Source organism: Puma concolor, chromosome A2 (genome assembly GCF_028749965.1).
Source record: "Puma concolor isolate L17-30 chromosome A2, mPumCon1.1.hap2, whole genome shotgun sequence".
NCBI classification, from domain to species: domain Eukaryota; kingdom Metazoa; phylum Chordata; class Mammalia; order Carnivora; family Felidae; genus Puma; species Puma concolor.
Genome location: NC_141668.1, coordinates 132,265,081 through 132,280,181, shown reverse-complemented (window position 1 = coordinate 132,280,181; position 15,101 = coordinate 132,265,081). Strand labels below are relative to the sequence as shown.

General features: G+C 43.1%; 1 protein-coding gene and 1 pseudogene across 2 annotated transcripts in view; both read right to left on the bottom strand.

Annotated features, from left to right (window-relative positions):
• Positions 1 to 15,101, bottom strand: part of EIF4E3 (eukaryotic translation initiation factor 4E family member 3) — a 227,380-nt gene that overhangs the window by 98,328 nt on the left and 113,951 nt on the right. The window lies entirely within an intron of this gene.
• LOC147583519 (H/ACA ribonucleoprotein complex subunit 1-like) lies at positions 9,925 to 12,490 on the bottom strand (annotated as a pseudogene).

Genomic DNA, 15,101 nt, shown 5'->3' with positions numbered 1-15,101 from the left:
GTGTCTTATGACATAAGAAGGACTGGGATAGTGGAAGTGTCTTACAGGTAAAAAGGTGTACAATCCATAACACGCCTGACAGTGGTTCCCAAACGGGTGTGCAAAGGAATCATCTGGAAATGTTAAAAAAAAAAAAAGTACTGAAGCCAGTTCCAAATCCCAGACATTGGGATTTAATTGACCTAGAGTATGACCTGGCATGGTGAGGTGTTCTCTTTTGTTTTTTAATGTTTATTTGTTTATTTACTTATTTATTTTTGACAGAGAGAGACAGAAAGAGAGTGAGTGCACAAGCGGAGGAGGAGCAGAGAGAAAGGGAAAGAGAGAGTCCCAAGCAGGCCCCCCTCTGCCCGCACACAGCCTGATGCAGGGCTGGATCTCACAAACCAAACCAGGAGATCATGACCTGAGCTGAAATCAAGAGTTGGACGCTTAACCGACTGAGCCACTCAGGTGCCCCATTGGCACATTGGTTTTACAAGCTTCCCAGGTGATTCTTTTTTTTTTATTTTCTTAATTAATGTTTTTTATTTTATTCGTTTTTGAGAGAGAGACAGAGCATGAGCGGGGATGGGGGGGCGGCCAGTGGCAGAGAGAGAGGGAGACACAGAATCCAAAGCAGGCTCCAGGCTCTGGGCTGTCAGCACCAAACCCGACTCGGGGCTTGAAATGAGAAACCAGGAGATCATGACCTGAGCCAAAGCCAGACACTTAACAAACTGAGCTACCAGGGGCCCCTAAAAGCTTCCCCACCCAGGTGAGTCTAATGTGCAGTACTTGGGAACCAATGGGCGGAGCTGAACCGGAGGACGCGAGGCACAGCCAGGTCTGCCAAGGTGAGGAATCTAGGCGCCACAATTCACCCAAAACACTCCTAACTTCCACTGTGGCCAGCATCCAATCAATTAAACCAATTCCCCAAAAGGGGCCAGAATAGCATTCTTCACTGTGGGCTTCAGACCCCATGCATTAGAATCACTTGGCTGGAGGCCTTGGGGAGGATCAGGATTCTAGGCGCCCATTTCAAACGTGCTAAAGCAGAGTGTTGGTGAGCAGCCACGAAAATAAGCATTTTTAGAAGCTCACCAGCTGGTTATGATATACTTTAAGGTTTAGAATCCTTCATGGGGATTTACAATTGTTACCTATCCTGGACTGTTTCCATGTTAAAGGGAAACCTTTAAGAAGGGCAAGATGTAAAACAAAGGAACCAATAAGGACATCATAACATTGTCAGAAGTTCCTAGAAGTCACGGGGATCGACTTCCTCCTTAGGTTAGCTAAGATACCTCAGAACTAGGCAGGGTAAGATGCGGGTTCCTGACAGAGTCCTGGGCATCAGACCTACCTGTTGGAAAATCACAGCCCCATGATTACGACTGTGCCACTCTGGGCAAGTTCCTGAACCTTTCCAAGCCTCCGTTTGCTCCTCGGCAAAATAGTGGTAGTAACTGCACACATCTTAGAGGGTTGCTGGGAGGAAGGAATTAGGAGAATACATGTGCATAGCTTAGCCCAGAGCTGGGGGCACAGTCAGTGCTCAACAAATCTTAGTGCTTTGGGAAGTGCAGAGCATGATTCAAGACCCAGGAATCCTGACTCCCTGATCAAGGTTTCTCCAGGTTTGATCTGAAGGAATTCTAGGCTTCAGACTTGGAAGGAGAGAAACTTTTTACCTGGATTTTCTCAGTGCATATCAAATCATTCCACTTAGGCTCCAGGCCCCGCCCACCCCTGCAACCCCGTGGGCCTCCACATTACTAACTGTTGATGCAAGCATAAGATGGGGTAATTTTTTTTCTAAGTCAGAACTGAAAAATAGCAACAGAAGAGTTACCTCCCCAGGCAGGGACAATCGCAAGAGAGGAAACAAGGCTTCTTCAGATCAGTTTCTCCACCTGAGCACTAATGACTTTTAGAGCCAAATAATTCATTGCTCTGGGGGGCTGTTTTAGACATTGCCTACTAGATGCCAGTGACACCCTCCCACAGGTGTGACAACCAAAGACATCTCCAGACCTTGCCAAATGTCCCTGGGAGACAAAATTGCCCTCAGGGGAAAATCACTACTCTGGGTACCCCCACCCCCACCCCAGAGCAGGCGTTCTGGGCAGGACTCTCTCTGGGCCACCAACATTCCTCTCCCTGCCCTTGGTATTTACCTGATAAAAAAGAAAAGCAGAAATCCATTTCCTTTGCATCTGTAACTGAGTAGCCCATTTTCTTTTCAAAACAGAGTAGCTTAGGGGCGCCTGGGTGGCTCAGTCAGTTAAGCATCTGACTCTGGATTTCAGCTCAGGTCGTGATCTCACAGTTCTTGGGTTCTCGCCCCGTGTCCGGTTCTGTGCTGACAGCACAGAGCCTGCATGGGACTCTCTCTCTCTCTCTCTCCCCAACCCCCCCACTCCCACTTGCTGTCTCTCCCTCAAAATTAAAACACACACACACACACACACACACACACACACACACACCAGAATGGCTTAAGATGAGGCCACTTCTAAGTTGAATAGAGCTCAGGGTGGACTCCGTAGCCCAGGTCAGTCACCTGCCAACCCCCTTCTAGTTCTGACAAAGCTCTTGGCAGTACTGCTTCGCTCCATCATGATTAAGCAGACTTTATTAGAGTCCATGACTCTATAAACAACGTCAGATGTGTTGTCAGCCTCACGGCTGTCGGTCTAAAAACAAAACGCAGTAAAGGAAGTGGCGACAAATGGATGAGAACTTTAGGGATACTGCATCTCATAAGATGACGCATGGGGTTTAAATTAGGCAGAAACTTCATCTGGATGTTCTAATTAACATTCCCCTTCTTCTGGGAAGTCCAAGGGCATATGCATCTCAGGTGTAGGAAGCTAGGGAGTTTATTACGTGTGGGGGGGGGGGGTCACCGGCCCCACCTTCTCACTGCTAATGCATCCATTCTCTGTGTGGCTCCTCAACAGCTCATGGAGCCCCACTGTTGGAACGATCAATGCTGGAAATGTCAGAATGATTACTGGATTGACTGAACGATTCGGAGCCAAAAAGTATTTGTTTCCAAGACTTGCTAGCCTAGGCATTGTGATGGTTTTTACATCTAACCTAAGGATGCAGATGGGTTTTGGAGGAATTATCTGATCGTCTTGCGAGAAGCCCAAGTAGGCATCTGCCAGGGCCCCTCACACAAGCAAGCCTGGTCTCCATTTCATGCAATCACTCATTCAACAAATACTCCCGGCATGCTCCTGTGTACCAAGCACTATTTTAAACAATAGGGAAGAGAAGTAAGCGAAAGATGAAAAAAATCCTTGCCCTTACGGAGGTTACGTTCTAGTGAATTTCTTGGTGAACTCTATGTAATTTTTTCAACTGAAAATTTTTTAGAAGAAACTAGAGTGGGTAACTACCGATGTAAACTGACCAAGTTCGCCAAAAGGATGCATTTTGTTAGAATTATCACTTAAACTCTAAGTTCCCAAATAAAACTTTTGTAGATTTGGAGGCACTGGATAAAAAGAGAAGTAAATGCATTGCAAAGGTAACATGGTCATTATGAACCCACTGCAAAGAAGTCTAAAGGTAAATTTACCAACAGTGGAAAGATCAGCTCGCTCTGAAAACCCATCTGAAGCCCCAGCTTAGTTAGAAAAAGGCTATTGGCCCTAGAAAGATTCAGAAAAACTAAATGACGCCAAAATATGGTTTGGGGGAGGGAGGGAAGGAGGCAGGACACATCTCTCAGTGGCATTCCATTGAAAAGCATTCGGGGCCCAGAGAGACACGGTGGAATAAAGATTAGATTCTGGCACACGTACAAGGCTCCAACTGAAACAACACAATCAGTCTTCCCTCCGGGCCACAGAAAATAGCTTCTTCTGGATGCTTGTCTTAGGACACAGGACAGCAGAAGGTAGATGAGGCCAATCAAATCTTCCTTGGTTGTTCCAACAGACACTGGGCAGCATGAATTTTATGCTCGGGGGGAACGAATGGTGCATTTTCTGGGTCAGAATTCAGAAGTTAGAATTCTGGAGAAGAGATGATAATGGTCTGGATAACTTATATTATCATCCCCAAGGAATTAGAGGCATGTATGCTCCCAAGAATCAAGCATGGCTGGCCTGGGGGCCTCATGGCAACAGTCACATGTTTCTGAATGTTTGGAAGGGAAGTGTATTACCCACTTGTTTGTTTGTTTCCATCTTCCCTATAAACAGTTTGGTCTCCTTCGGGGGAAAAGAAATCATGTGAACAGAGAAAACAGACACACACATAGACACACTCCCTCAAAAATGCTTTGCTCCAGTATCCATTGAAGTCAGATTTTTCTAGGGCAAGAAAACTCTTAACAAGGAAGACCCCAGCTTTTCTCAAAGTTTCAGGTCAGGTTGTGTACTGAATACTAGGATTTGAAAAAATTACAGCAGCTCTTTGGTTATGTGGAACGTTAAAGTTGCCCTTTCTGGTTTACAATAAATAAATGTAGAATTTAGAATTCTCTCCTGTCTAGCATCCTTACAAATGCTTCTCTCTAAAATTCACCTGTGTCAGGACTGCCTTCTTTAGGAAAATATCATTTTATGTCTACTTTATGTATTGATGATACTTGTGGTTATTCTGTCTTTAATGACCTACTAGAGGACTGGAGACTTTACCTTGCTGTTCCCTGTACCTGGCATGCTGTTCCTCAAGCTCTTTGCATGGCTACATCTTTCTAGCCTTCAGGTTTCAGTTAAAATGACACCCTTTTGGAGAAAACTTCCATGACCTCTTCTAGATACAGTCCTTCCCTTCTCCAAAATTGTCTACCTTTCTGGCTTATTTCTTGATTAATTTACTCATTTATCACGTGGCTCTCTCCCTAGAAATAAGCTCCACGAGGCCAGAGACCTGTTTTGCTCATTACAAATTCCTCAGCGCACACACTGAATACTTAAATATTTGAGTGAATGAATGAACAAACCAAGGATCAAGCAATGGGGTCACTCCGCCGTCAGGAGACTCCATCGCTTTTTGGCCTTCACTTCCCCCACTATAAAATAATGGTAATAACACTCAACTCGGAAAAGAGAGATCGAATTCAAAGTGAAGGTTCCCTTTACAGGGATCTCAAACACGAGAGTGGCTTTGCTGAGCATCAGCTTATGGAGGCCAGCGAGAGGGCTGCGGGGGGAGTCCTGAGGAAGTGAGCGAGCGGGGTAGGGCCTTGAGAGCCACGAGTGGGGTCTCCACTCACCTGAGAAGCAACCAGCAGTAAGCCCTCTATGTCAGCTCCAGCAGACAAAGAGAAACCTGGACCTCTAGTGACCTTTCTGTCTCCTAGCTCAACAAATGTATTTACATGAGTTCTTTTAGACTTAAAGCTTCACGTGGATCCCAGAACCACCAAGACCTTTTAATTGTATGAGCAGACACACAGGAGATCTTTCAAAGTTATTTAAAATTGGAAATGTATGCCGTAGGGAATAAAGCCAGGCAAGTATCATATTCGGAACTGAAACACATAATGCATAGCTATAAAATAATGCCAATGAACACACACACAGAGAACTGCATTTATGGTTCCCAATGTGTGCAGTAGACTTAAAAGTATTCACCTTCGAGATCTCTGCATTTATTCCTACAATGATTCCATTCATCAAACCACATTTGGATCTCCCCTTTTGGAATTTCCTTCAGAAAATTAAGACACTGGTTAAAACATTGCCTCTTATGGTAAATGTTATCCACGTGGCTCGGTTTGATTTTTGAAAATGACCAAACAGTAATTCAGAGCATGCCTTGGGGTTGGGAGGGAGAGCAACCAAGTGGGTAATTCCTGGTGTTTTACTGAAATAATGAAGCCGGGGTTTCTTGTGTTGTTCAAAAAGAAGCTTTAAAGACAATAATCAAAAGTGAAATTCAAAAGATGTTCCACTGGTTTCATCATTCAAACAAACAGAATTTCCAAGGTAGGAAATCTTGAAGGACGACATTCTTTCAGATCTATAACACGTAATATGTTTATTTAAAAATTCCATCTGATGACTTACAGAACAACCTTATATGGGAAAAGTAGCTTCCAAATGCGTACAACCCCCACTTCTCAATAGCCATGTGTTACATTAGGATCTGTATGTTTTGATTCTGGTATCTAATGTGAGAAATTGAAGATATAATTCCTCTTGCTTTTCAATCAGTCCTAAGCAAGATCAAATGAATCGGAGGAAGCCTCTTGTAAACATTATGAATCACTTGTTTTATGAAAGTCACCGGGGTGCATCATTATAGCTTTTTCTTAATGCTTTTTTGAAAATCATGATCAAACCTGAAAATTTGGAAAACAGTGAATATAAATAATGAGAAACAAACACCAGTAATCCCATCATCTATAAGTAATCACAGTAAACATCTGGGCACGTATCTTTCCCTAGCTTTCTCTAGCATGTCTGTTTGTAGACTGTAGAAACGAATTGCTTAGGATGGATGGCCTATTCTGCCACTTAATAGCGGTGGGTCCTGGGGCGCCTGGGTGGCGCAGTCGGTTGAGCGTCCGACTTCAGCCAGGTCACGATCTAGCGGTCCGTGAGTTCGAGCCCCGCGTCAGGCTCTGGGCTGATGGCTCGGAGCCTGGAGCCTGTTTCCGATGCTGTGTCTCCCTCTCTCTCTGCCCCTCCCCCGTTCATGCTCTGTCTCTCTCTGTCCCAAAAATAAATAAAAAACGTTGAAAAAAAAAAATTTTAATAGCGGTGGGTCCTTGGGCAAGGTACTCTGTGCCTCTGTTACATCATCGGTAAAATGGGAGTAATAACACTAGTCTTGTGCATCATAGCAATCATATGACATGGGAACATTAAGGTTATAATCTAGTGTCTAACACATAATAAGATGCAAATGAATTATACCCTCATTTTTATTATCATACAATTTGGACTGTAGCTATTATCGCTGAAAATTATATTATGAGCATTTTCCTTGACAGTTTTTTAAATTCTACTACACAAGCCTAATTAAAACTTGGAGCTATTGGGGCACTTGGGTGGCTCCAACAGTTAAGCATCAGGTCATGATCTCACAGTTGGTGAGTTCAAGTCCCGCATGGAGCTCTGCACTGATGGCACAGAGTCTGCTTGGGATTCTCTCTCTCTCTCTGACCCTTCCTGGCTTGTTCTCTCTCTCTCTCTCTCTCTCTCTCTCTCTTTTTCTCTCAAAAATAAATAAATAAACTTAAAAAAAAAAACCTCGGAGCTACTAATCTGTTAAATGAAACTACTCACAGGTTGGTAAATAGAAAAAGTTGTAACCTGATATGAAGGCAGAAATGTCAAAGCAGCCGGTAGCTGATATATATATATATTTTTAAAGATTCCTCGGAACTCAATGACAAAACCAACACGATTGACATCCCTGACAGTGGGTTCAGGCACAAATGGGAAGTTCAGTCTTTTCCAGTGGTTCTAAACTGGGGGAAATTGTGTCCCCCCCCCCCCAGGGGACATTTGTCAGTGTCTGGAGACACTGGTCGCAATTTGGGGAGCAAGGTTATTCGCATCTGGTGAGTAGAGGCCAGAGGTGCGGCTAAGCATCTTACAAGGCCCGGGACAATTCCTATGGCAAAGAAGTATCTGGCCCTTTAAATGTCAGTACTGCTGAAACTGAGAAACCCTGTCTAGTCCTAATGAGCTGTAGTATCTCAAACAAGTCACTTTCCCTAATAATGAGGGTGATGATGATGATGACAGCCCCATTGATTGAACACTACAACCAAGGGCTAGGTTAAATGCTTCCTGTACGTTATTCTGGTTTTACTTTCCTGCAGTTGTATGATGGAGTCTCTATTTTCACACACGGTATGGGTAAATACAGGCCCAAGAGGGTAAGAACTTTGCCCCAAATCGCACCGTTGGCAAGTTGTATAGCTTTAGGTCAAGCTTGTGTCATTGAACTCTTGGGGATTCATTCTAAGTTCCAACATCCTGAGCCTCACCCTTAACTTCCGCATGTCTCCAGACATGTAAGAGATAGGTTATAATCTCCTGATAGAGATTCCATCTCATATGCCACTGCACTGGCATTTTAGCAGGAACCTGGCATACCATGTCCATAAAGGTTATGTGGCCATGACGGCCCAACAGAAAAAAACAAAAACCAAAAAACATGATTGATGATTGATTTTTTGCTACAGGCAGAGGAGGGAAGAATAGGATATTTGTGCCACATGTTTATCTGTGGACTAGATGATCTTACATAATAAGTCTGTCTGAGGGCCAACCACCTATGTTCCTATGCTTTCTTTTCTCCAACATGAACAGCACAAGAGCTCTTGGCCAAAAGCCATCTGCAGAATTGTGCACATCAAAGTGAATCAAGGGCTGAACAGCCTATTGCAAGGGCTTTATTCAACACACAGTTTTCCCTGTTTTGCAGGAAAACTGCTGAAAACTCTCAAGTCCCAGCCTACATAAGACAGAAAACATCAGAGTTCATGAAAATCACAGCACACCTCCACCCAGAGTCAAAGCCAAGAACAAACAACTTTGGGATTGGACTGATTTCACAAAATAATCTGAGTGAAGTAAAAAAACAGCAACGACGACGAAGTTTAGGGAGGCCAAATAATAATCTACTACATTTTTTAAAAATTATGCAATGTTTAGCAAACTGAGATCATTGGGGGAAAAAAAAGAAAAAGAATCACACAAACTTTGCTAAACAAAGTCACATACCAACAAACATTTAAACCACTGGAACCAAGATGGGGAACGGAGGCTTGTTTTTAGTTACAAAGATCTGAGGGATGGGGTGGGAAATAAACAAAAATCCACGGGGAAAATCATTAATAAGATACTCTCAACTATTTTCCCACAAGTAACTTCTTTAAAAAAAAAATAGAAAGAAAAGCTATAGCCTCTGTTAAAAAAGCCAATGTCCTGCATTCCTGTCCAAATAAAACCTCTGTGCAAGCAGTCAACCAAAACTCTGAAATTCCATTGTCATAACATTATGTCTGTGGGGTACCACTTCAGAATATCTTCCAAAAAAAAAAAAAAGAGAGAGAGAGAGAGAGAGACAGAGAGAGATGAGTAATTAATACAGTGCTCTGTAATGAAGGGGCAAGGAAAATTAACAAAAGAAAACCCATCCAGAAAGAAACTATGAGAAAATCTGAATTTATATCCTGGGAGTGTATCTCTTCAGGGGCTTCCTGTTTACTAACAAAAAGAACAACAAACACACACACACACCGCCCACATCAAGTTTTCCAGGAAGTTAGATATTTAAATAAAACAACATTGGGACTTCTTTCATGAAAGCAAAGTCATTTCTTCCTAAACCACCTCTATTTTTGATGGATGAACTGGTGTAGCTTTTATTACAGGAGTGGAAAATTGATTCTGAGGTATCACATTTCCGTCTGACTGAAAGATTCCAAGGCATATGGAGAGAAAACAATATGCAACACACAATTTTTTCTCATGAAATAAGCTGTTTTTTTTTTTTTATCAAATCGTCTTACAAGCATAATCATCCGTCTCTGTACCGCAAAAGCAAATACGTATTGAAAACTCTCCTTAAGTAAGATGCATTTTACTAATGTCAAGCTTAAGGCAACTCAGCAAGAGATGACAACACTGTACTAAATTATTTACATTTGTGACATCTTAGCTGTGTCTACAAGACACGAAAATATTGTGATGAAAAGAGAAAGTCAGTAATTGCTCAGATATTATGTCTAGTCACCAGCAGCTGGAATTTCCTCAGTATTGGCGCTCTCTCTCTCTCTTTTGCAAAGTTCACTGAGCGGGCTTTTCTCAGCACTTCTGTCTGTCACCTCACACCCCCCTGGCTCCAGGAGCTCCTTGTTTCCCCTTCTGGGGGGGGGGTTCCACACATCCCCATCTGGGAACTGACTTCCGGTGGGCAGTCCCTAGCCAGCCACATTGACAGCTCATGGTGCACTTGGAGAGAACTACATTCTGGCCTCTGTGAATTTTCTTAATTATCAAGGGTTTTTTGGGGTTTTTTTGTTTTGTTTTGTTTTGGTTTGGTTTTTCTGTTCGAAGACCTTGACTCTTCCATAATTATTCTAAGAGTTGAGGAAGAAAAATCACCTAGCTATCCCCCTTTTTCCTCCAAATGTTCCTCCCACCTTATCCTAAAGAAATAGCTTCTCAGGGTACCTGGGTGGCTCAGTCAGCTCAGTGCCCTTCTTTGGATCAGGTCATGATCTTGCTGTTTGTTGAGTTCGAGCCCTGCATTGGGTTCTGTGCTGACAGCTCAGAGCGTGGAGCCTGCTTCTGATTCTGTGTCTCCCTCTCTCTCTGCCCCTCCCCCAATCTCTCTCAAAAATAAATATTTTTTTAAATTAAAAAACTAAATAGTTTCTCTTATAAGTAAATGCTTCCCCCTGTCTTTTTTTTTCCCTAAATGAAAACTGCCAAATTATTAAGCACCCACAGAGTTACAAGCATTGTACAAAATATTAAAACACATGTTCCTTCTCTTTTAGAGCAAAAATGCCTATTCTGTGGCACTCTTTTGTTTTGTTTTGTTTTTTGAGAGAGAGATAGAGAGACAGAGCAGAGCGCAAGCAGGGCAGGGGCAGAGAGAGAGGGACACAGAGAATCCGAAGCAGGCTCCAGGCTCTGAGCTGTCAGCACAGAGCCTGATGCAGGGCTGGAAGCCACGAACCTCGAGAGCATGACCTGAGCTGAAGTGGGACTCTCAACTGACTGAGCCACCCAGACGCCCCTGTGGCATTCATTTTTGCATGGCGTTGACATTTTAGTTCTAGTGTCATAAAATGACCAGGTCTTCAAGACTTGCTCAAGAAACAAGTTTCTGACCCACGGCCATTGATCCCGCAGGAAGTTTCTCTGTCAGCTGTTACGCTTCACATCCTCTCCCTCTGAAACCACCACCGCCTTCCTCCTCTGAAGCTCCACCCTCCACCTCCTTTTCCACCTCGGCCACATCCTGCTCTTCCTCCTACTCGACCTCCCCTCTGCCACCACCTCCTTTCTCACCTGGAGGTCGAGGTAAAAACTTCTGCCGTGCTAGCAGGGTATATGGGTCCATATAAAACTTCTGCATTTTTTTTGTTTTTTTAAAGGAAGATACCTTTATAGTTTCTGACGATTTATCTGAAAAATAAAAATCTCAAAGTTGTCCAAATAGTTCACCTTACCAATTTGTTCTTTGTTCTCTCAAACAAACCAGAGCGTTGAAAGAAGGCACCTTATTTTCATCTATAGTACATTTACAAACTATGTCCTCGTCACCAGGATGCAGCAACTCTCCTAATAAAAACGACACCTTCCGGAGGTCCTTGGCCTTGGCCTTTGGTAAAGCCTGTGCGGCCATATCCTGTCCACATCCTCCTCTGCCGCCACTGCCACCCGTGAAATGACCACCTCCACGTGGGACGTGGTTGCTGCTGCCATGGGGAATGAAGCCCCCACCTCAAGGAGAACCTCCACGACCTCCACCTTGAAAAGACTTGCTTGCTCTACTGATGCCACGTGCACCTCTGGCCAAACCCCACATCTGTGATGGACAGGAGTCTGAGCATTCTCCAAACTAACCCCCCCGCCAACTTCTTCCCAAGTCTTCCTTCGACAGTCTATCCTCATTTGCAGTCTCCTCACTCACTGAAGCTACTGTCTCTCCATCCTCCGTGGCCCAGGGAGTGCCAGGATAGCATGGTCATGACAAGCAGTATTTAAAATCATACTTGGGGCACCAGGGTGGCTCATTCGGTTAAGCGTCTGACTCTAGCTCCGGTCATGATGGCACAGTTTGTGAGGTCGAGCCTGGCATTGGGCTCTGCACTGACCGTGTAGAGTCTGCTTGGGATTTTCTCTCTCTCCCTACATCTCTGCTCTTCCCCAACTCATGCTTTCGCTCTCAAAATCAACAAATAAACTTTTAAAACATTACAAAAAAATAATCAAGTCACACTTGCCCTTGGATCTAATTCAGCCAATTATGATTTGTGTGTCCTTGGTGTAGTTACCTCTCCTCTCCAATCCTCACTTTTCATATCTGTACAATACCATGGGGTATTCATTTGTGTGGTTTGGCATAACAAATACCACACACAGGGTGGCTTAAACAAAAGACAGTTATTTTCTCACAGTTCTGGAAGCCAGAAGTACAAGATCAAGGTGCCAGCAGCATTGGTCTCTGGTGAGACTCCCTTCCTGGCTTATGGATGGTCACCTTCTCACTGTGCCCTCACATGGTCTTTCTTCTGTGCCCACAGTGAGCGGGGGGGTGTAGGGGGATCTCTGGTGTGTCTTCCTCTTCTTAAAGGACACCAGCTCTACCAGGCTAGGGCCCGAGCCTTATGACCTCATTTAATATTAACTACCTTCTGATAGGCCTTATCTCCAAATATAGTCCCACTGGAGGTTAAGACATCAACATATGCATTTTAGGGGGACACAGTTCAGTCTACAACAAATAGTATTCCTGTCTCCTAGAGTTACATGAGCAATGTGCTAGTTCAAGATGCAGACACCAAGACGCTTTACTGGGGAAAATGCCTGGGAGGGTAATGGGGGAAATGAAGGAAGCAAAGACCTATCAGATCACAAAGAGTGTCTGAATGATGCTACAGAGGCAGAGGGCAAAGAAGGGAGTTTGGTAGGGAAATACTTAGATTACAGTAACACTTGCAAGGAAGTTTCAGCAAAGTCAAAGTCCTAAAACCCAAATCCCTGTTGCACTCAATTGCTGGCGGGGGGCGCTGGGGGAAAAGGCTGTGGGAAGTGCTGGGAACACAATGGTGGCTTCAGAGGACAGCAGGTGGGACCATTAGTCAATTATGCTATGATCTGAGGAGAGTCACTGCATGTCTACCACCAGGATCAAGTTCAATAACTCACATGGAGCCCCTACCCCCGATCTCAGAGTACAGGCTCTGTAACATAGTGGTGGTGATAGACAATTCCAATGATGGTGATCATGATGACATCATTCTTTCCAGTTTACTGAGGTTCTTAGAATCTGACTTGCATGGAATCCACTCATGGGCTGCCATCATGCTCTGAAGCTCCAAAATCTTTCCTGGTGAGCTGATCTGATAATGTCCTTGTTCTCCAGTACTCAACTGACCTTCCCATCCAAACACTTTTGTAAACATCTACTGAGTAGTAACATGTATTTTATCATCACCCAAAGAATCAGGGTAACCCTACAGTCACCCCAGTTTACTCTCTGGAGAAATATTCCAAGCTACTGACATAGGAAGAGGAATGAGACAGAGCCTGGCACACTCCTTGAGTTGAGAGCACAGAGGTGGCAGATCAGGCAGGCAAAAGTGGCTAAGGTTCACTTGGCAGGGTACCAGACAGAGTATAAGGAGAGGGGACTCAGAGATTTGCTGAGAGAGTCCCCTTGATTATTTAGTGGAGAACTGATCTTCCATGAATGTGAAAAACCACCTGAAGCCTGAGGTAGGAAGAATCACTCAAAAGAATCAGAAGAAATCCTTTGTAGAGCTCATGTGCTACCAGAAATAGCAGATGATCTCCTTAATCAGAGTGAAAAACTTTGTAATTCACAGGGCATCAGGGGCAGTACTCAGAAGGGTCTTTCCACAGTAATGGGGAATCACAAACCCTAACCCAATGCTGATCTGGCCCCAACCAACAAAGCTTAAAAGCAAGTCCCAAATAGGACAAACTACTCCCAAGTAACTTAACCTTGTCCCAGAACAAAGTCCAAGAATGTTTAAAGGAATACAAAAATATCTAGCACTTAATAAGGTAAGATCCAAAATATCTAGCATCCCATCAAAAATTACCAGGCATATAAAAGTGAAAATTGGACCCATAATAATGAGAAAAGTCAATCAAAACCAATCCCAAACTGATACTAATGTTAGAATTATCAAGCAAAGACATTCAAAATTGTCCCAAGGAAAATCAGAAAATATTTTGAATTGAATAAAAATTAAATCCAGCAAGCCAAAATGTGTAGGATACAACTTAAGCAGTATTTACATGGAAATTTGTAGCACTTGGAAACAAAGATCTCAAATCAACAATTGAAGCCTCTTACTTAAGACACAACAAAAATAAGAGTAAATAATTCCATGGCAAGGCAGAAGGGAGTCCTAATAAATACAAAAAGAAACTGAAAACAGGGGCACCTGGGAGGCTCAGTTGGTTAACCATCTGACTTTGGCTCAGATCATGATCTCATGGTTTGTGGGTTGGAGCCCCACATCAGGTTCTGTGCTGTGCAGAGCCTGCTTTGGATTCTTTCTCTCTGCCCCTCCCCCGCTCATGCTCTCTCATCTCTCTTTCTCTCTCTCAAAATAAATAAATAAACTTTAAAAAAAATTAAGAGAAGAAACTGAAAATAAAAATAATAGGAAAAAAATCAATGAAATGAAAAGGTGATTATTCGAAAAGATCAATAAAAATGACAAACCGCTAACCAGATCTACAAAGAAAAGCAGAAAGAAGATGCAAATTATCACATCAAAAATGAAAAAGGAGACATCACTACAGACTCCACACACACTGAAATGATAACTATATACACATACATTTAAAAACTTAGAGGTAATGAACCAATTTCTTAAAAGCAACAAACTCTCAAAATTCAGAAGAAAGAATAATCTTACACTTATCTAGAAATCAAATTTATAGTTAAAAATCTTCTGCTCCCGGTGTGCCTGGGTGGTTCAGTTGGTTAAACATCTGACTCTTGACCTTGGCTCAGGTCATGATCTCAGGGTTTCAGAGTTTGAGCCCGGCATGAGGATTCTCTCTCTCCTCTTTCTGCTTTGCCCCCCTATCTCAAAATAAGTAAATTAACTTAAAAAAATCTGCCCCTCCAAAACAAACAAATGAACAAACCAAAAAACCTCTTCCAGTTCCCAGATACATTAACTGGCAAACTGTTCCAAACATCTAAAGATGCAATAAGACTAAGGCTAAACAATCTTTGCCAGGAAACAGAAGAGGAGAAAACATTTCCCAATTAATTATATAAGGCCCATTACCCTGATATCAAAACCAGAAAAAGGCAGCACAAGAAAAATACAGACCAATATGCTTTATGAACATAGCTGCAAAAATTCTCAACAAAATATTAAGAAATCAAATCCAGCAACATATAAA